Raw genomic sequence first — 19,937 nt, 5'->3', positions numbered from 1 at the left:
GTCATTAGTTTGAGGTTGAGGAGGTGGACTGGATTTATGTAAACATGCAATTTTTCTTTCATGTTTTGAGCACACTATATACTGGCACACTATATACTTCTCAGTGATATTAAACTGTACCTCAGCCTAGAAACTTGGGCAGCACAAATTTGGAAAACAGTCACCTTTGCTGGCAATTATTGACCTGGAATGGGATGGCAAGGAGTGTTACAAATCAGCATGTACACACCAGACTTGACTGGGAGGGGGAGACTTTTGCTCTGAGAGGTACTGTAGGGTTAGAAACCAAAAGAGGTCACTTTGCTGTCATTTCAGATATTTATTAGAATACAAGTTAATGGTGTTGTTTACAACCAGAGAAGGAAAAGACCTTTAAGTCTCCACTGCTCTAGGTGAAATATATGCCTTTTTGCTGCTGGTTTTGAGGAAAATCACAAACAGCAACTTTTTATGATCTGTGCTGGCAAAAAGGCTGTGCGTTTTTCAGATGTCCTGTGTGGGGGAGGTGCCTTTTTCAGACAAATACTGTTTGGGTTAACACTAGATATTTCTTTAACCCCAGAGCATGTTTGCTAAAACCGTATCCCAGACTGGTGAAGTAAAGGTTTTAGTGCAACATCAGATCAGTTTTGTATGTTAATCTGAATCTCCTTCCCTTTTGTATGTTAATCCTTCCCCTTTGCTGGACACATTTCTGTGTCTGTTAGCACAGGCCCCTCAGCTCTCACAAGACATGTTGCTGATTGCCCAGACTCAAGACCTTCAGTGGTGCCAGAAAAAAGTCTACCAATTCCAGTGTTTGGTATGGTGATAGCTCAAATAAACTTGGAGGCCCCAATTTGCTCTCTCCTGTCCTGGTGTAGAGGCTTGGCATGCTCCAGCCTTGGCTTGGAATGATGCAGAAGGTGAATCTGAAGTTCACTTGTTATTTCTGAACAAATCCCTGTAGTCAATATCCTGTGTTTACCCAGAGAATGCAATGGCAGTTCGATGTTCTGTCTGGTAACTGAGAGAGGAAACTTTTAAAGTCAAAATTACAAAAAGCCCTGAGTCTGCCATAAACAAATAAAAGTGCAGTCATCTGAAGAACTTTTCTCTGCAGTTACCATGATTTCACACCTGTGGAGCAAAGAAATTGAGAGTCTGGGGGTACTCTGGGCATGCAGACCTCCTTTCTTGTGGCATGTGTGCATGCAAAGGTGGTCACTTAACCACTTGCTTGGCCTGCTCTTCTAAGCTCATTTGCTTCTTACTGTGATTGCCCAGGTCATCTTGGAGTGCTTGTAAACAGAGCATGTTTCTTCTCTCTCTCTCTCTCTCACTCTCACTCTCTCTCTCTTTTTTTTTTTTTTTTTTTAATGGAGTTAACCACAGCTCAATATTTGTATCATTCAAGCTCAATTAAAAGCACACACAAAAAGTTCATGAATAGTCTGCTTCTAATGGAGAGGCACACTTTCATAACAGCCGCTTTTCAAAGATACTTTTAAAAACGAGACAGAAGGATTTACGATGTAAGTGTTTTAGTCATTAGAAAATTGGAATTGTTTCTTTGGAGAAAACAAACAGGCTCTGGGCTCTTCCTAAGAGCAGTACAAACTCAGCGGCTGGCAGTGAGTTAGCCCCCCTGCAGTATGAATTAATGATAAAACTGCTTTCGTTCAGAAGGGAATTTTATTGGGCAGGATGCCGGGTACCAACACAATGAGGTCTCCAGGCACCCCTCCCTCTAGGGGTCTTCAATTACACTTCGTAATGAGCACTGTTTCATTAGTGAGGAAAGCAAAAGTCTGCACTAATTAAAATTAAATTAGGACACACTCAAGTTGTGTCACACAGTGTGCTGAGATATTAATAAAAAGGAAGCTGCCTTGAACAAGCATGGACCAAAGGGTCAAGTGATAACAATTAAAATACTGGATATGATGTCAATGCTGAATTTTAGCACTCCAGTTTTGGATTTGTGTATGGAAAGATGATGTCTGGATTGGTTTCTGTAAGTTGGAAGATGCATTGCATCTACATCTGTCAACATAATGTCTGACAGAACATTTTCCTAAAGCTTGCATACTTGCCAGAGTATTTCACAAGAACACATGCATATGCACATGTGCCTGCAATCTGGTGTTCATGCATGCTGTTGAGCTGACGTGTGAAAATAAGATGTACATTCCACGTGAAAAGCTGCATAGACTCCTGCTGACATGCAAAAGGTGTCTGCTTGAGCACTCGTGTAGCAAAGCAGAGCATCTGCACTGTTACATATGTATACCATGAGATGAGCATACATATTCTGTGTATCTATCTCACGTGAAGGTGGTTTCTTCTAAGTGGAATAACTGAGCTCCAATCCCAGTCCTTGGCTCCCTTCCTGGGAACACTAATAGTTCATTTACCTTTATGTGTGATGCTCTTGACAGGGATCCTCAGAGATTTTGTAGATGAGCTTCCCTTAGGTTTAGAGCATAGCTGAGCTTCCTTGCTTGTACACGTTTTAAAATCTGCAGTTTTTACTCCTTTTGCTCTGCTCTGCTGTGGTGCCTTGTGCTGCTGCTCCTTGTCCCCATTGTGTGGTGTGCTGAAGGAGTGCAGCACAGGCACCCACATGGATCTCGCTCAGAGCCAGCGCAGGTCTGGCAGAGCACAGCCACCCCAGATCCAGATCTCCAGCTGCATCCGTCTAAGCCTGTAGCTAATTGTTCAGACTAGCTGTTGTGAGCATTTTTGAGGAAAACTTACTGCCCAATTTAACTGTGTTCAATTAAGTTGGTTCCAAATGCATTTGCCAAAATATTAAAATATATTTGACCTTCAAAATTTATTAAATAGGCATGATGTTCAGCAAGGAAAATTACAGTGAACATCTGTACATTTTGTGTTTAAATATACACACGTGGAGCTTGCTGAGCTGGTGACTGGATATGGATTATTCAGCACATACAGATTCTAATCTAGAAAAGAATTGTTCTTCTTAGTGAATATATTCTTGTACATGAGTAAAATTGTGGCCAACGCACCTCACACAGTGTGAATCTGTTTGCCTTGTCGTAATTATTGATGCTTGCAATGGTACAGCAATAGATTTGCATGAGACTTCTTGGGTTGAAAACTGAAGCAGAAATAGCATCCTGGTGTTTCCTAAGGTAATACCTATCCTTGGAGACTGAGGCACCTGACCACCAGCCCACCCAAGTGTCCACATCTATATAGCTATATGTCAATGGAGTAGGCCTCATCCTGGAACATCTGTCTTTTTGTGCTTTAAGTCCTCTTTCCTAAGTGTCAAGAGAGTTGGTTCCTTTAAACTTGCTGCTTGCTTATATACTGGCTGGGTGTTTCGCTTTCTGAGTGTTTCCCATTGTGGCAACTACAAAGAAAGCTCTCCATCCTGTGAGACTGTCCCTGTACATTCAAGGTAAAACTTGAAAACGATTCAAGGCCCAGCTCTGAAAGCTGACTACTTACATTTCCTTAATATGAATTTACAAGAGAGATCATGAGGCCTGTAAATATGTGTTACAATAAAAACACCCCTAATGTGTTACTGAATACTCTGCCATAACCATTCCACATAGGCTGTTAGTCACTGAGAGGGCAGCAACCTGTGTTGTAATAATTTCTTAATGTCTGCCTTAATAAGGGCCCTGACCTCTCTAGGTCATTTATTTACAATTCTATAGATGCTCTACCTTTTTAGTACAGTCAAAACTTGCACTGGTGTATGTTATTGGAGTTTTGTTTCTTTTCCTGTTGTATTTGATTATAATGATGTACATTTATACTGCATTTCCACTCAGGAGACAGAGATACAGCTCAGATAAAAATGTGTGTGACTTCACCACCAACACAGAAGTGGAACAGAGCATGTGATGAATACTGCACACATACCAGTTCAAAGAGTTTTAAGAGATATTTTAATCCTACGCCCTGCACAGAAAATCTGAGCAAACAGTCAAGGACTGTTGAAATTGAATGTTAGGTCCACTAAGCAAAGGCTTGGTCATCTAGGGAAAGATGGAAAGAGGAAAAGAAATCAAATGACCAAAAAGCATCCCTTAGCACTTCCAGCTTTCCTAGATGCCTTCCACCCTTATGAGACATCATTCTGATTAGCTTTGAGGCAGGACAGTCAGTGGCTAATGGATTTGCTCAGTGCTTCAAATTATTATATAGCTCTTCTTAAAATCTGTGTATGCTCAGACTCAAGTACCAGCTTCAGTGCTACTCTGCTGAGTCCTGGGATGCAGACAACATCCTGGGGGGAGAGTGCACTCTTCCGGAATGGTTTCCAGTCAGTGCTATTCCTTGTCCTTTCAATCTGCACTCGGGAAAGGTACAAGCAGGCACGCTGGGGATGAGTGAGCAGGCACTACACCAACATGCACACGCTGCACTATTATGCTGCCATGCCTTGTGCAGGCATTTTTTTGCTAGTTCCTCTTGCTTTTCACTTAAGTTGCTGGAGATTGCAAAGGAACACACTTCTGTGTTTACTTATATTGAATCACTGGATGATACAGATCTTTGTTACCTAGCGTGCCTGGTCCCATTCAGGAGCAGAGACGTTTCTTTTTGTTGTACAGAGGTACTTGCTTTTGCCTGCTGCAGTCCTTTCTTAATGGTGAATGGAGAGCGAGTGAGTGTGGATGTACATGTGTGTGAGCAAGCTTTACAAATCCCCTCATAGGCACCCCTTTGGCAACCTCTTTTATGAAATTTTTATTAGTATGTTCAGCAATGTGCATGTCCTCAGGAATAACAAACAGCACAGAGAGAATATATAGCCGCTCAGATGGTCCAGGGGCTTCAGAAGGGAGGTGAACAATGCTACTTTAAATATTGCAGGATGGTTTACAACCCTGAGGGAGGAGGTGTGGGGGAGGAGGGGGGAAGAGCAGATGGGCACAGTGTCCATTTAAGGTGGTCTGGCACAGTTGGTCAGCAACAATGTGATTTATATTTGGAGGCTCATTCCAGCCCCTGTTTTTGAGTTTGCATATATGTCTGTCTCTGAAAACATTACCATGGATTTCAGGGGGTTCGGCAGCTAAGCTGTGCCAGTCAGTATGTTTAAAAGACTGACAGAACGTTTCAGTGACCATTTTCTTCAGACCAGATGGGTGTCTGACATGGCTGATGTGCCCTGTGTTAGAGGGCTTACACGGCAGATACTGCTGCTTGCCTCAGCTGCAGTAAGCCAGTCTCAAGTTGCAAGAAGATGTCATGAGGATCTGCTGAGCTCAAAATCTCTGTCAGAACCCAAAAAACATTCAGAAACATTACTGGCCATTATCCCAGACACCAGACTGGCTCCAGGCTGTGCAACATGGGGAATGAAAAAACTGTGTTATTTTGGGCGTTTGGCTCCAGGAACTTTGAAACTGCACGAGATCCTTGAATTGATGGAAGGTCCTGGTGTTAGAGTAATCCTTACCATACCCATACTCATATGCCTCGTACTGCAGGGCTCTTAGCATGTGCAGTTTTCCCTCTGGGCAGTGGGAGCTGAGGGTGCTCTTTCATCAGGATTTGAGCTGGGAAGGTTATGTGGATTCTGGCAGACTTGGCTATAAAAGAAATCACCAGACTGTGCTGCTTTTATATTCCCAAATAATATTTGCGTGTTTCTTGCTCCTTTTTGAGTGCAGGAGCTCTGAGGCTTGTGAGCACTGAGCTGTTTCCTTGGGAGAAGGCACCTGGTATCTACAGCAGTGTAGCTATCTGTCTACAATTAGGGCCTAGTTCATCTGCTAAATTTCTTTGAATAGGATTGTTTTTATGTTTGCCAATTCTCCTCCCCAAGTGACCCATTAAATCATGTTAATCCCTCCACTCCAGTCTGTTCTTCTACTAAAATCCATGTCTTCCTGTAATTTGCTTCTCATAATCAGCCCATACACCTGTGAGGAGGAAAACATTGAGGCTGGTGGTCAGCAAATGCAGTTTATAGACTAGCAACAGGGAGGTGTTCATGCCTTCATTTTCATTCACAATCCCCTGAGAGACATATGGCTTTTGCCCCAGTTTCCCCATCTGAAAAATTGTTTATTGCATTGCAAGGTTTAATGTAGTAAGGCCATCAAGACAGCTGATATAGAAAGGCTAAGGAAGAGCATTTATACCCACGTGAACTTTGATATTGCCAACAAATTTAGCCTCACTCCCTTGGTTTGCTACCAACAGTAGTATCAGACCCCATCATAAACTAAAGCTGTCTGTGTAAGAGTTCTGGTTTATCTGTTCGCACTGCAATTATTCTGTTAATCATCATGCCAGCATGGTGCAATATCCTCTAAGAGCATTACAGGTGAAATGTTTTTTTCTCTTCAGGGTCTTCAGGCATGTGTTTTGTGTATGGAGAGACAGGCAATGATCTTTTAGTAGCATATGGAAGGAACAGGATTTGTATTTCCTTGAGTGAAAGATGATAGCACATTATCATGTATTCAGCTCGTCATGATGCCACAGGAACAATATGAAAGAAACAGGGCATCATGCTGAACAGGGATTGAAGTCTTTGGGGCAGGAACCATCACTCTTTAAATGTCTCCAGCATGGTAAGTGATGTGTCCCTGAGATTATTAAGCATTCCAGCAGAAAAACGCCATTATTGTCACCAAGGCCTGTGTGATGAGGTTTGCAGAGAAAAATCTGATTTTTTTAGGGTTATACATGCAAAATATGCAACAGTTGGCCGTCTGCTGCTTGGAAACCCATTTTGGTCCTTATGCATTGACTTGCTTCAGTTTTTCAGGGTCCTGAGGCCCATGATAATAAGGGCTTTATGAAAACCCTACTCATTTTTCTGATGTGTGGAGCACACAGACACAATTAATCCAATGGAGCTTAGGGATACAGCCAGGCATGTACAGTATCCATCCACTAGAGTAGTCAAAATGGGTGTGACCCAACAGGAGGCTGGAAAACCGCCTGACACACTTGGCAAGTGATGTAATTCTCCATTCTCAGGAGGAAATTCTTTATTGAACCCCTCTAGCAATGAACTTTTGGCCTGAAGCTGGAGTTAGGATTGCACAAGCTCAATAAATGTGTAATTATAAATACCAGAGACACATCAAGCCCCACACCACCCCCCTACAAGCAGGACCTGTTTTAGAAGTTGGGAAGGAGCAAACATCCAGCCAGTAAACCTATATCAGGAGCCAGCTGCTCTGATGGAGAGCAGCCTCTGCTCAGGGTGTGGGCCCTGCAGGAGATGGCTTCTGTCCAAGAAAGTGTCATCGGTCATCTTGGGCATTGTGGCAGCCAATCAAGCCAGCAAATCCATCAAACATTCAGCCTCCTCCTCAGGTCTTGCTGCTTTGAATTGGCTGCTTGACAAGTGTGTGGTAATTCTGCTTTTACCTGAAGTCATTGCCTAATTTAGAGTTTGTTTGCAGCTTTGCCATTTAGGAGCCAGAGATGGATGGGAAGCCCACGGCTATTGGGCTTCCTCTGATGTGGGAGATGGTATCATGTAGAAGGGGAGAATCTCAGCTTTCATAAAACTTCTGTCTCCAATCATGGTTTTTTTCTTAGTCTCTTCTTAATTTAGAATGACTGCAATGTAATGCAGAGATAGAGGATCCACTTTGATGGTAGAAATATACCTGCAGCAGCTTGAAGCTCAGCGCTGGTAGACCTTACCCTGCTCCTCTCACTCCAAAGGAAGGATGCAGAGCTCATGGTCCAATGGCACTTCCAAACCTGTAAAACAGTGCTTTGAGTGGCAGTGGAAAGCACTGGCAAGGTCACTTAAAAGGTGATTTCAGGGCAAACTGTGCTTATGGTATTCCAGGCTAAGTGTGTATGTGCCCACCAGGTCAAGCATGAACACCCCAATTTTCAGTCTTATGACATCTGTGCTGAATGAGGTGAGGCTAGGATGGATGAAAATTGTTTATGTCTTCATTTCAACTATGACAGTGCGGAGTGGTACAGGAAGAGTCATTGCTCTTCTTCCAAAGTTGGAGTTGTTGGTTTTGTGGGGTTACCCCAAACCATGTTAACTATAGCTCTGCCTGCATATAAGGTTGTTTTTTTTTTAACCTCTGCTGGTTTGCATGATGGCTTGCTAAGCTCTTTATGTATAGGGTGGATTCAGCACTGAAATAAGCAAATGAAAAGGCTACTGAAGGAAGGGTTAGGAGTGGAACCCAGAGATGGCATATTCAGTTCTTTCTGAAGGCCAGGAAGACCTGTCCAGCCTGCTCACTGCAATTATTGGATACTAGAAGAACTCAGCACCATTCTGAAAAGTCTTATTTACATCTAACTGCAAATATTAGAATTGACTGCCATTGAACAAAATCAGGCAGGAGCAAAATATTGTTAATCTTAGACTGGAGAGTGGAAAACCCAATCTTTGTCCTAAAGCATTCAGAGTATTTATCCCTAATCTGTGATGTACTGTGCAGCAAGGTTGTGTTTGGAAAGCATTATGATAAAGTGTGTGGGGGGGGTGTATGAGTGTGTTTGTACACACTCATTTTAGGTTTAGGGTTAGCAAATGGAAATGTTTTCATTTCTACCTGAATATGAATTTATCCTCCTGCTTTAACTCACCTACCGCCTGTTTAAAAACTACACAAGTTGTGAGGGTTATGAATCACTGCTAGCAATGACTGTTAACCAGGGCACCTGAGTGATGATCTAGGTGTGAACAGCTTTGTCATGTTTCTGTGAGTTTTCTCACTGTTCCTTAAAGCTCCAAAGGGCATTAGAGGAGGTGTAGAATAGTCAGAATGTTCCTCTGCAGGACACAGCAGATCATAGCATGGCTGCAATAGTTCTTGCTCTTACAGCAGCATGGTTCCCTCTCAGAGGTTTATCTACTTAGTGTTCCTCAGGTATATGTGTATTAAACAAGAGTAACCAAATGCCTTGTCACTGCCCTTGTGCAGTTTGCTGAGTTTGTTAATCCTATACAGGAAAGGCAATTCAAACATTCTTGTGACCATTTCAACCACATTGTTTTATAACTCTTGTAACATTATTTTCCTTCAGATTCTGCAAGGTCATTCCCTTTTGCTCATCTTTTCTCTTTTTCTCTCTTTTTTTTTCCTCTTTCAAGACTGCTGGTTTTATAACCTGCTGGTTCATTTTGTTTTGCCTATGGATTTCAAATTGGTTTGGCACTTTCTGCAACTGTGAAACCTGAAATTCGGCTAAGATTTTTGTATGTGCTAAATTAATTGCATTAGCTCACCAAAACTTTGTTTTAGCTGTTATCATAGTACAGTATTATAATATGAAGGTAGGTTATCATTGATTATGGTGTATTATGTTATGGTGTATTATGGTGCAGTTAGTAAACAATACTGTCTGGTGTAATTACTATATCAATACAACCGTTTCAAGGATCTACCCATGTTTGTACTAGAAAACTAGATTTCAAGGGTTTATAATTCATCCATTATATATTTCCTGAAGGTGGAATATAACACAGTATGTACCAATACTGGGGAAATCCCTGTTCCCTTTGTACTATCCACTGGATTGAGGCTTATCATGCTTGGAGAAAGATCTAACCTCCTAGAACTACAGCTGTGGAGGCTTATCTTTATGAGTAGGAATCCATGCCAATCCCCACAACTGAAGGCAGATATCTACTCTCTTCAGCTTCTAATAAATGTTTCTTCTTTTTCATTCTTGATTTGCTATCCAATTGACTCATTTTACACTTTCAGAGGAAGAGGGTGATAGAGAAAGCAAGCAAGAAATGCTTAAGAGAGAAATTTGTTTCTTTGTCAGCAAAGAGATGAGAGAAAAAAATTACTGGAGATGAAGTCTTGGTCCCAAGCTGCTAGTTGCTCCCTGACAGTCAGTGTTTATTCTTTATTTTCCAGAGGTAGGGAGGGGTATGATGGACTAGAATTAGTCATACTTCCATTTCCCTAATCTGTGGGGGTGTTCTAGGCCGCCTTCTCTCTCCAGAACCCAAGGAATCCTAAATGGGATGTCTGGAGGGGAATTTGGAGATTTCTTTACAAATATTGTCCCCTAGGATCTATGAAGGGGCTCTTCTCCTTCTTGCCTGTTCCTGTTTCAGTTCAGGATGACACATTGTCTATATCAACATCAATCTTCACCTCTTCATAAGGGGCTCCAAACCCACTGTTCTTTCCTTAATCCCTGTTGGCATGATAGTATCAGATACAGGTTTGGGTATTTGCCTATGGATGCAGATATATATTTATTTATTCCTGATGAAATGCTTGCAAAGAACCAGATGTGAATGCGAGAAGAGATGGTGAGTCACAAAGGACAGGAGTGAGCAGTGAGATGCAAGGTGATGATGTTGGAGCTGTGGATGCCCTGGTCCAAAGGCAGAGTGCTGCATGCACCGAGGAGCTCCTGCTGGAAGGTCCTCTTAGCCCAGGGAGGTGCTGTGGCCGAGTGGCTGCTAAAGGGAGCTACTGTCCATTTGTGCAGAGGCACCAGAGCTGAGGGTTGGGATCCACTGGATCCATGAGTTAGCATGAGTTAGTGGTCTGTCCTGCAAACCTGCTAAGATAGTTGTAGTAATAATATAACAATGATGGTGATACCTGGCAGAGTTCAAAGTGGGAGAATTTCAGGGAGATATGCTATGAATCTCTTACTCTTGCTATATATTGTGTCTGTGTTGACATGAAGGTGTGGATATGTCTAGAGAGCAGATCCAGGCACAAACAATAGAGCCATACTTTTCCCCCACTCCAAAGTGGAACACAACAAGGATGAGGTTCCAGAATGGAAACAAAATGAAGGAGTTTTCTGGCCTGCAAGTGGACCGTAATTGACTCTTTGAGTGCAGGAGTAGTGGTGGCCGGTATGAGTAGCGTGAGCTGAAACCAGCTCTTCCCAGGCTCATTCACAGGAATCTTCTCATGAGTCTCCTTTCAGCCATCCTCCCTTCCCACAGGTTCCGTGTGCTTCGCAGTCAGAACCTGTCACGCCAGTGGGACTTGGCAGTCCTAGAAATGCTCTGCAATAAAGGGAAGAGCTGGCAGGGGGCGCAGGAGAGCCGCTGGTAGCACGCCCATCCTCAGCCGGGAGGAACTTCGCTGCCGTGCTAGGAGCAGTCCTTCAATTTATAGAATGTACTACCAAAGGCATTTTAAACAGACATTAATGTGTTTTAGAGCTTCCTGGGTGATTGACCGTATCTCCTAGAATTTCATTTAGTGAGTTGCACTTACCTTCAATTATTTGAGGCTACGTTCTTGTGTAGTGCTGCTCTCTCTGTAGGAAGCCATACAGTGTAATGGGTTAACTCAGTTATTCACTCCCTAGACTAATTCAACTGCCTCGGGGATGAAATACAAAAGTTAGTTAACCAATAAGACTTCACAGGAGAGTTTTAGAGGGACACAAAATGCTGAGATTTTATATCAGTTGTCCTAGTGAAATCTGAAATAATTCTGTCAGCTGTCAATGGAATTGTTTGGTTTATACCCATGTACAAAATATATCCTTTAAAATGTCTCCAGCAGAAACTACATCAAAATATTAGCAATAATTTGGCCAGAAAATGGAAACTAAGGCAACTTCTGCTGGGAATGCAGGTCACAGATGTATTTAAACCAGCTGCATATTGGCTTAAATGCATCACATATCACATATACATCTCTGAGTTGTACTCACAGGATAGAGGACAGTATGCATGTAAGCTGTATTACTACACTGGAAAGCATTATGGAACACAAAACCAGAAGGACAAAGCCTTCCTATCTCATCCCAACATCATGTGAGACTGGCATGTACTCACCCAAGAGGCATTTGCCTTTGCTGGTCGGGCTGGTTTTACCACAAAAGGTTATGGTACCAGCAATTTGATTATGGTGCAAGTGAAGGATTTATTAAGGGTTTATGTTTCCTGCGGTAAAATTCTATGATTCCAATTGAGGAATCACTCTGCTATTACTAGAACTATCTACCGAAAATACATTGAAATATTAAAAATTTGGCAACGCTTGTTTTTCATCAATTTCTTTATCAGTTTGTTGCCTAGGGGCTTGCTGAAGAGCAGTACTCAATGTCTCCATTTCCCTGGAAGTTAATTCTTCATTCTGCCAAGTGCCTTTTCTCTTTCAAGCAACGGTAGTTGAGACAGCACCATCTACCTTATTCTTCTCTTGCCTTCAGTGTGCTAATATCTACCCCTTGCTTCAATAACTACCATGTTGATAGCACTTTGTAGATTTGTCTTCATGTGAATATTTATTCTGTTGCAAAGCACTCTGCATAGCAATAGAGGATTCATTGCTTTCATGAAGCTGTAAGGTACCTCTTCAGCAATGTGCTAAAAGGACAACGCTGATCTGAAAACAAAGCTGCCTCATTCAAACATTGAAGCCGGACAAATACAGACCAACGTATGGCAAAAGCAAATGTAAAACTCATTGGATAAATCTGCTCTCAATAAAACTTTAATCTGGTGAAGTGAAGGCTGAGAGAAATTCTATAAATACACATAACAGGAGAAAAAGGAGAGGTAAATGCCAGGGAGGAGGACAACTGCTTAGACTAAAGGCAATATTGGCACATGACCAGATGGGCATCATCAAGCCAGTAGTAACTTTAGCTGGTAATTAGAAGGCTCCTATTCTCAGAAGGGAGAGATTCCGGGGCAGAATTTGCTGTTGGGGCTTTCTCCCCTACTTCTTGCTGTGAGGCAGAAGTCAGTAAGCTGGCATGAAGGGTTGTATTATCTGATGTACTGGCTGTGTTTGCACATGTCCTTCCTCCTGTACCCCTACAGCTCTCAGTGAGCAGAAGGGGAAAGGGAGAGAACAGACTGGAAGTAAACATCAGCATCTACGTAGTGGGAATTAATCTGGAATATTTTCATCCTTCCCATCCTTGGACTGTGGGAGAAGAAATAGCCAAGAGCTCTCTTTTTTGTCACTATGACACAATCAATCAGTCTCAGAACAGGGATTCCTGTTGTAAAGGCCTGAAGATTTGAGGTGGCAGGAAAATTCACCCTGGAGAGTCTGTCCTCTACAAAGGATTGTAGAGAGGTCCTCCCTCATGCTGAAGAAGATAGGCTTGGGCCAGAAAGATTGAAACAGCTCCAGGTCCTCTGAACCTGAGGTCTGTAGTATGAGCCTATCTCCAGTGACATCTCACTGAATCTGAATCATTTCTCCAGCTGCTAATGTATAACAGGCAGATGTGTATTCTCACACCTACTGCTCACCTGTGATTCTGTTTTTCTCTTTAGTAATTGTGCAAGTCACCTGATAATTCAGCTAAAAGCCCTTACGAGACATTACATAATGTCCTCAGAGAAACACTGTCTGCTGTAACATTGGAGAGATTATTATGTAAAACTTTCTCTTTTTTTCTCAGTTGTTTGGTTTGGGGTGGGGAGTCAGGCTGGGTTTCCACTTGGCTGAATCTAAAAGATTTCAGGTTTACACTGGGTTGTTCCCCTGTTTTATTCATCTCTGGAGACTGTACTGGAGCTGGCCTTAGCATCACAAGTGAAATGAGTTTGGCAGGGCTCTCTGGATCCAGGGAGCACACCTGGCTGTGAACTGAGGTGCAATTCAGCTCAAGTGGTAACACTTACTCAAGAAAGCCCCCAGCTCTAATGTGATGATTTAATTAGCATCACTGGACCAGATCCATCGGATAAAACCTTCCCCCAATACTCCCTCTGGACTGCAGAGCTTTCTATTTGCACAAGTATTGCTGAAGGGATCATGCATTGCTTGCAAATGTGGGCAGGAGAGCTGTGGGCAGGCCTCTGTTGAGGAGGATGAGTACAAAGAGTTAGATCCTAGCTCCCACTGAAACCTCTTCCCTGTTGAAGGCTTAAGCAGAAGGACTGGCTCATTCACTCCCTCCTTTTTGCTCAAGCCCCTGAGGTGCTGCCTGCTCTAATGAACGCCGGGTGGGTGACACTGAGCTCCCATTAAGGTCTGAAGGAAGGTTACAAGTCAACACCCAGAGCAGTGTGATTCACCCAGATGTCCCTCAGCATCCTGCTTCTGTCAGCATCTTGGAAAGTCTCCATCCCCAGCTGTAGGGTGGAGGGGAGCAAGCAGAGCTCTGCTGGCAGTTTCCCCCAGCTGAAGGATAACCAGCCATTCCCAGCACCGCCTCACTGAGCGAGCGCTGCAGAAGCTGATCTCCAGCCCTGCTGTGCATTCCTGCACCAGCCTCCCATCCTGTCTGTGTCCTGCCTGGCATCCAGCACAGTTCATCATCTGCCCAAGCAGAGAGCCCAGGAGCTCCTCAGGGCTGTGGTTTAGGCAGCACTTCGTAAAAGGAGTGGGTGGGAGAGCAGGATGAGAGCCTTGAGGTGATATCATGGGCAGAGGACCTGTGCAGGGGCTCTGTTCCCTGAGCACCTCCTGCCCCAGAAGCAGAAGGAGAAACTGCACCAAAGCTCAGGTCAGTTGATCTTATCAAGAACTGTTTTCCTTCCTGTCCAGAAGTTCTGAATGGAAATACATTTTCTGAAATACTGCTTTTGGCTGCATATTTCAAAGCAGCATGAAAAATTTCATTTCAGCTAGAGGTGTTCTCTTTGAATTGAGGTTTTGAGAGAACTTTTTCTTCTTGAAAACTGAGATTAAAGAAAGTCATCAGCTGCAGAATTTCAGTTAGGAAATCTATCCAAAAGTACAAAATACCAGGGTTTTTTTGTTTTTTTTTTTAACTGCCCTATTGAGGGAGAGAAAAAACCCAATGATTTGTAACAGCTATGTTTTTCAAAGGGAATTTTTTTCCATTCAGAAAAATATCAAACAGCTCCATCAAAATTGTGTTTCCTTCTGCTTGTTCACATCTCCTTTTCTTTTTTTTATTTTATTTTTCCCCCTTACTTGGGACACCAACAACTGAGAATCCAGAAAGCCTTTTTTCCCCAATGGTTTGCAAACCTTCTTGATGAAGAAGCTTCAGGCTTGTCATGAAACCTGAATCCAAGGAAGGTTTCCAGGCTTCAGCTTTCAGTCTGATCTTCCACATGGCTCTGGCTCAGAGGATTGCTTTAGTACTGCAGCAGGGATGGGAAATCCACTTGTGCAGAGGAAAAAAAGATGGAAAGTGTATGGGCTGCAATGTGGAAAATCCAGCTGCAGGGCAGCCTCTCTGCCCCTGCTCCTAAAGCCCAGGCTGGTGCTATGCTGCAGTTCTCACCAGCTTTGGCAGCTGAACTGGATTGCTGTGGACCACCTTAAATGTTTTCCATGCCAGCTGAGCACAGAAAGCTGCTGAAATGGGTCTCTGCTGTGTAGTGCACTCTCTCTTAGCAATGCCCTCATGGTGACTCAGTCCCATTCCCCGCTTCTTTTAACCCACAGCAGGTCAAGAGTTTAACAAAGTGACTGGGGCTGGGAGCCAAGTCCCCAGAGTTGCAATCTGCAGCCAGCATGCCAGCATCTGGAAAGCGTTTGTGACCAATAAAAAATGAATGTGCAGACTCTGCCAAAGCAGCAATCATTTGGCATCTCAAGCCCAGATCTTTACAAGATGATTCTTCTGAGGCTTGGAATGGCTTGCCTTAGTGTTTTCTAATAAAAACAGTTCTGGGCTGGGCCAGTAGTCGGGTGAATAGTGCTATGCGTCGCCACATGGGAGACAGCCAGCCAGGAATGGGAAGGCATTGCTGGAGTCAAACCTCTGAGGCTGGGGCTGGCTGCCTCATGGCAATGCTGGCACTCGGGCTAGGGCCAGGGCACTGCCAGTGCTCCAGCAGCTGCACTGAGAGCACACCCTGACCCTGGGCTGTTTAACCTGCTGCGGGCACACGATGAGCGGCGGGTACAGAGTACCCTACTGTTAGGGCACAAAGCTCCTGGTCAGTTTGACAAAAGCTGCCTTAGACCAACCCCATGGATAAAGCCATTTCCAGTATTCAGCAGTCACTTTTCCAGCTGGTGTAGGTTAAACATGCCAGGCTGTCTCACAGGGTACATTTGCCACGTTTTTGTCAGTTCCTGACTGCAGAGATCAGCAGCTGTCAGGAGCTGCTCCCAGGCCTTCTCAAATACAGGTAACAGCACAGGTCCATGGCCAACCTTGAAGAGGCTGAAGAGAAGAGGTTTAGTGTATATAGGGTCTTGGTACTTTGGAGTGGTACAAGCCTGATGGGGGCATTCAAAATGGGAAAAAACAGCATAATGTGAATGCTGCCATCGATAGCTCTTGCCAACAGCCAGCTCATACTGCTGTTATTGACTGCATCCAAGAGACCTTCTCATTGCTTCCAAGCTCTGTCCCTCAAGATGTGTTGAACTTGGCATGCTGCTCCTCCTTGCAATCCTCAGTGGGATGGGTTTGTCCGTATGCATGTTCCTTCCCTCAGCTGGATTCCTTCCTTTCTGTTGCCTTCTCCCTTCTCTCTGGAGTGACCATGACTAGCAGTCCCTCCCATACAAGCCTCTAGGGCTGTTTGGACTCCAACCACCACATACCCTGAATTCCACTGTGAGGAAAAACCAAAAATGAGTGGAAGTTTAGTAATTATCTTGCAAGTTGCCAGAATACTTTTGCTGGAGCTAGATGGATGTTGTTCCTCTGGTGTCATCCTTTCTACCATAGAATCAGTACAATGCTATGGCTAAAGCAGTGCAGCTGGCATGCAAGAATCCCCCACCTAAGCCTCTTTCTTAATTCTGAAGATAGTGAAAACAAACACACATTTGGTTGTTCCTCTGATTCTGAACATGATTTGCAGAGGCACTGCTACCACAGAAGAGGAAGCTGGCATCTAAACTGCAGGATTCAAGCACAGATACATTCCAGATGCTCCATCATCTTGAATTTGATCTAGTCTTTGAGGGCATCAAATCTGATGATCCTGAGGAAGCTAGGAGGATGAGGAATCCTGTAAGTGAAGGAATTTTATTCATTTACACTTCAAACTGCAGATATTTGAAGTGGGTCCTCTGGAACTACCAGGGCTGTGCATAATAGTGCCATTTTATGAAGTTTGGGTTTGACTCAGTACTGTTTGATCTCACCTCAGTCCTGCTTACAGTAGAAAAATGACCCAGAATTAGCCAGTGTCAGGTGCTCTATGTGCTTTTCCATATATTCACAAAGGATAGGTTAGGGTGGCTGACCCAGCGTAGGTAACAACAGAAAAACTTGAAGAAATGTTACTGGTCTGGGTCAACCTAAAGTTTTGCTACAATCCCCCCTTGTTTTGCCAGTCTTGGCAGGATTAGCAAAACAAAACCTGCCCTCCCCCCACACAACACCTTTTGCTTTAAATTTGTGTCACACATGCAAAATTCTTCCAAAGAATCTACTTTATTTCCCTTGGTTTAGAAACTTTAAATTGGTCAAAGTTGGCTTTAAAAGCTGAGTGACTCTTGGCCAAAATCATCCTGATTCAAATTTCAGAACAAAGAAAAATACAGAGACACATTTAGTTTTGCTTTGGGATATTTCTTGGAATCCTGAAGTTATTGTCACTTACTCCTGTAGTCAGTTTAAAATTAGTACTTGTGAGATGGCTGATTCATACTAGCCTTGTTCTTTAGAAGTGCCAGTTCTTTTTCCTTTTGTTACTTTTAATGATTTTTTTTTGTTATTGTTGGGTTTTGTTTGTTTGTTTGGGGTTTTTTTTTTGACAGATGCCCTATTAGCCTTAGTAAGAGATTATTTAGAGCTTGCAAAATACTATGTAGCACTTTCTGTGCATCCCTGAATGCTGCTCCTGTTCCCTCTAGATGGAGATGGCCTGGTCTCTTTGCTTCTGTCATCCATGCAGCAGTTTCTTCACAGGATTAAAAATGTCCCCCTTCCTACAGATGCTTAGATATGCTGGACAGGTTGTGTTAGCCCCAGCAGTGCTGCTACATCGATGGGGCCTGTTGAGCCTCTCAGTGATAAAAAGCTGCTTTGTTACTGCCCTGGGACAGCACCCCTGGGAAGCAATGGGGTGCTAGGCAGACAGATCCATAATAAAAGGGTAAGGAGTTATAGGGCCATGGCATGTCCTGGGCAGGGCAGCTAGCACTGGCTTGGATGTTGCATCTGTGGGATGGAAACTGGAAAGCTGGAGCAGATGACAGTCCATCCAGCAGTGGGATAACAGGATAACTGTACAGGAATGCTGAACATGTATCTCAGGAGGTGGGTACTGGGCATGCTGGTGAGCAACAAGCAGGTACTGTGTGCACCATCACAAGGTGACAATGACATGTGAATGAGGTGGCTCTTCTTGGGATCCTGGAGCTAGAAATATTTCACCATTTTGATTTCTGTTGGCTTATGATCATTAACCCTTTTGCACACAGCTGTCCAAGTGATCACAAAATACTTCCTTAAACATGTTCCAGTAAAGGCTGCTGCATTATATCTAAGCATTCTCCATGGTTGTTGCACTGTTTTTCTCTGTCCTGTCTCTCTGACAGTGAAGGGTTAAATCACCCTTTTTTCCACATGCCTACTGATGAACTCTATATATGCAGCTAGGACCTGCTTTCACCCTTTCCATAATCCAATCTTCTCCATTGGAGGCTCTTCTGCAAGCAGCTCTGCTGCCATGGGATAAGAAGCAGTAGGTTGATTTACATAATCACATATGCAAATAAGCTAAATCATGGCCCTTTCATTCAGCTTTGGTTTTAAGGGGACTCTTTCCATGGGTTGAGAGCAAAGAGGTTTGAAATGATGGTTTTCTTCTCCGGAGCTCTTGTGATACAGAGCACTCCCTCAGAACAGTTCTGCTGTTGCCAGTCCTATACAGCTCAATGGGTGTAAGTGATTAATAGTGCAAGCCCACCTGATAGCCCATCCCATGCAAATGCACCCCTACCCTCCAGGCCTACATCATCTGTTCCCTCTACTGGAAGTGTGGACTGCATCCTTATGCAGGAAATGAAAGAAACTCCATCTCCAAGGAACAAAGGGAATTCATCTTTTCATCTGGTGGAACACTTAAAAGATGTTAAGAGCAGCAACAGCCTCACACCTGTGGCATACCATATGAGACACGTGGGGAGGTCATTTCAATGTGTGCCCTTAGAAAGGCTACAGAGAATAAATCAGAGCACGGCACTGTCTGTCAGCACTTGGAGTGAGGACTCCAAACATTCGTGCTTCTACTTGGTTCAGTTTTCCTGGGTCCTGGCATGCTGGCCAGCCTGGTGTGGGCTTCTGGAGAGCTTCAGGAAAGCTCCAGGCAGTGGTGTGAGCCATCCATGACAAACTCATTGATCAGTTCAGTGATCCTGTTTCCAGCGGTGTCGCTTGTAGGGGTCCAAAGAGAATGAGGCAAATGACGTACCTGGTAGGGGAGCACCTGTTCTGGACTTGTGAGGCTCAGACAGGTACCAGCAACATCACAAATTTGAGCCTGGCTGATGGAGTGATCTAAAGATCTAACAGTCAAGAGATGAAATGTTTAATCAAATTTCTTTAATCTTTAAAAAAACACCTAAAATTAGTAAGCTATTAATCTCTCTTCCATCAGTAAGAGTAGAGGTAAATTGAATGTGTTACTTAAACATTGAATAAAAATTATGACATTTTGTCAATTTTAAGTGCTTTGCCTTTGGAATTCCACTGACTTTAGGAGAATGTGTATCTTGCTGTGCTGTTCTGCCTGAGTGATCAGATCCTGCTTGAACATACATGGAACTTTCCAATTTGTTTTAAGGCTTTAGATGAGAGAAAATATGGTCAGGTGCTCTAGCTAAATGCCACAGATTAAGGGAAAAGATCAAACCCAAGAGATACAGTAGCTGGGTGCTGTTGATTCTTGTCCATTACAAATTCTGATGGCAGGAAGCTTAACAGTGGACATTCAGAGGTAGGTAAAGTTGTGTCTTTAGATTTAGGCAATCTCCTTAGTGAGGGAAAATTATTTTTGATCTAAGTCTGTGAAGCAGCTTCATCATCCTGGAGTTCAGAGCTGCAGACTCCAGGCTGTTCTAGGGATGCAGTGAGCCATGTCATACCCGGCTACCCAGAAGTTGGCAGAG

General features: G+C 43.5%; 1 long non-coding RNA gene across 6 annotated transcripts in view; it reads left to right on the top strand.

The window, feature by feature from the left end:
• The window catches only part of LOC137484755 (uncharacterized), a 134,805-nt gene that overhangs the window by 44,171 nt on the left and 70,697 nt on the right, over positions 1 to 19,937 (top strand). The window contains exon 1 of one of the 6 annotated variants that reach the window (XR_011005014.1): positions 16,675 to 16,830. The exons of the other annotated variants lie outside the window; for them this stretch is intronic. This is a non-coding gene — a long non-coding RNA (uncharacterized lncRNA). Of the gene's footprint in view, positions 1 to 16,674; positions 16,831 to 19,937 lie in introns of those variants that run through there. 6 annotated transcript variants of the gene reach the window in all.

The sequence above is a fragment of the Anomalospiza imberbis genome, chromosome 18, assembly GCF_031753505.1.
Source record: "Anomalospiza imberbis isolate Cuckoo-Finch-1a 21T00152 chromosome 18, ASM3175350v1, whole genome shotgun sequence".
NCBI classification, from domain to species: Eukaryota; Metazoa; Chordata; class Aves; order Passeriformes; family Viduidae; genus Anomalospiza; species Anomalospiza imberbis.
The sequence above is the reverse complement of the archived record's forward strand: the minus strand, read 5'-3'. Positions and strand labels throughout refer to the sequence as shown.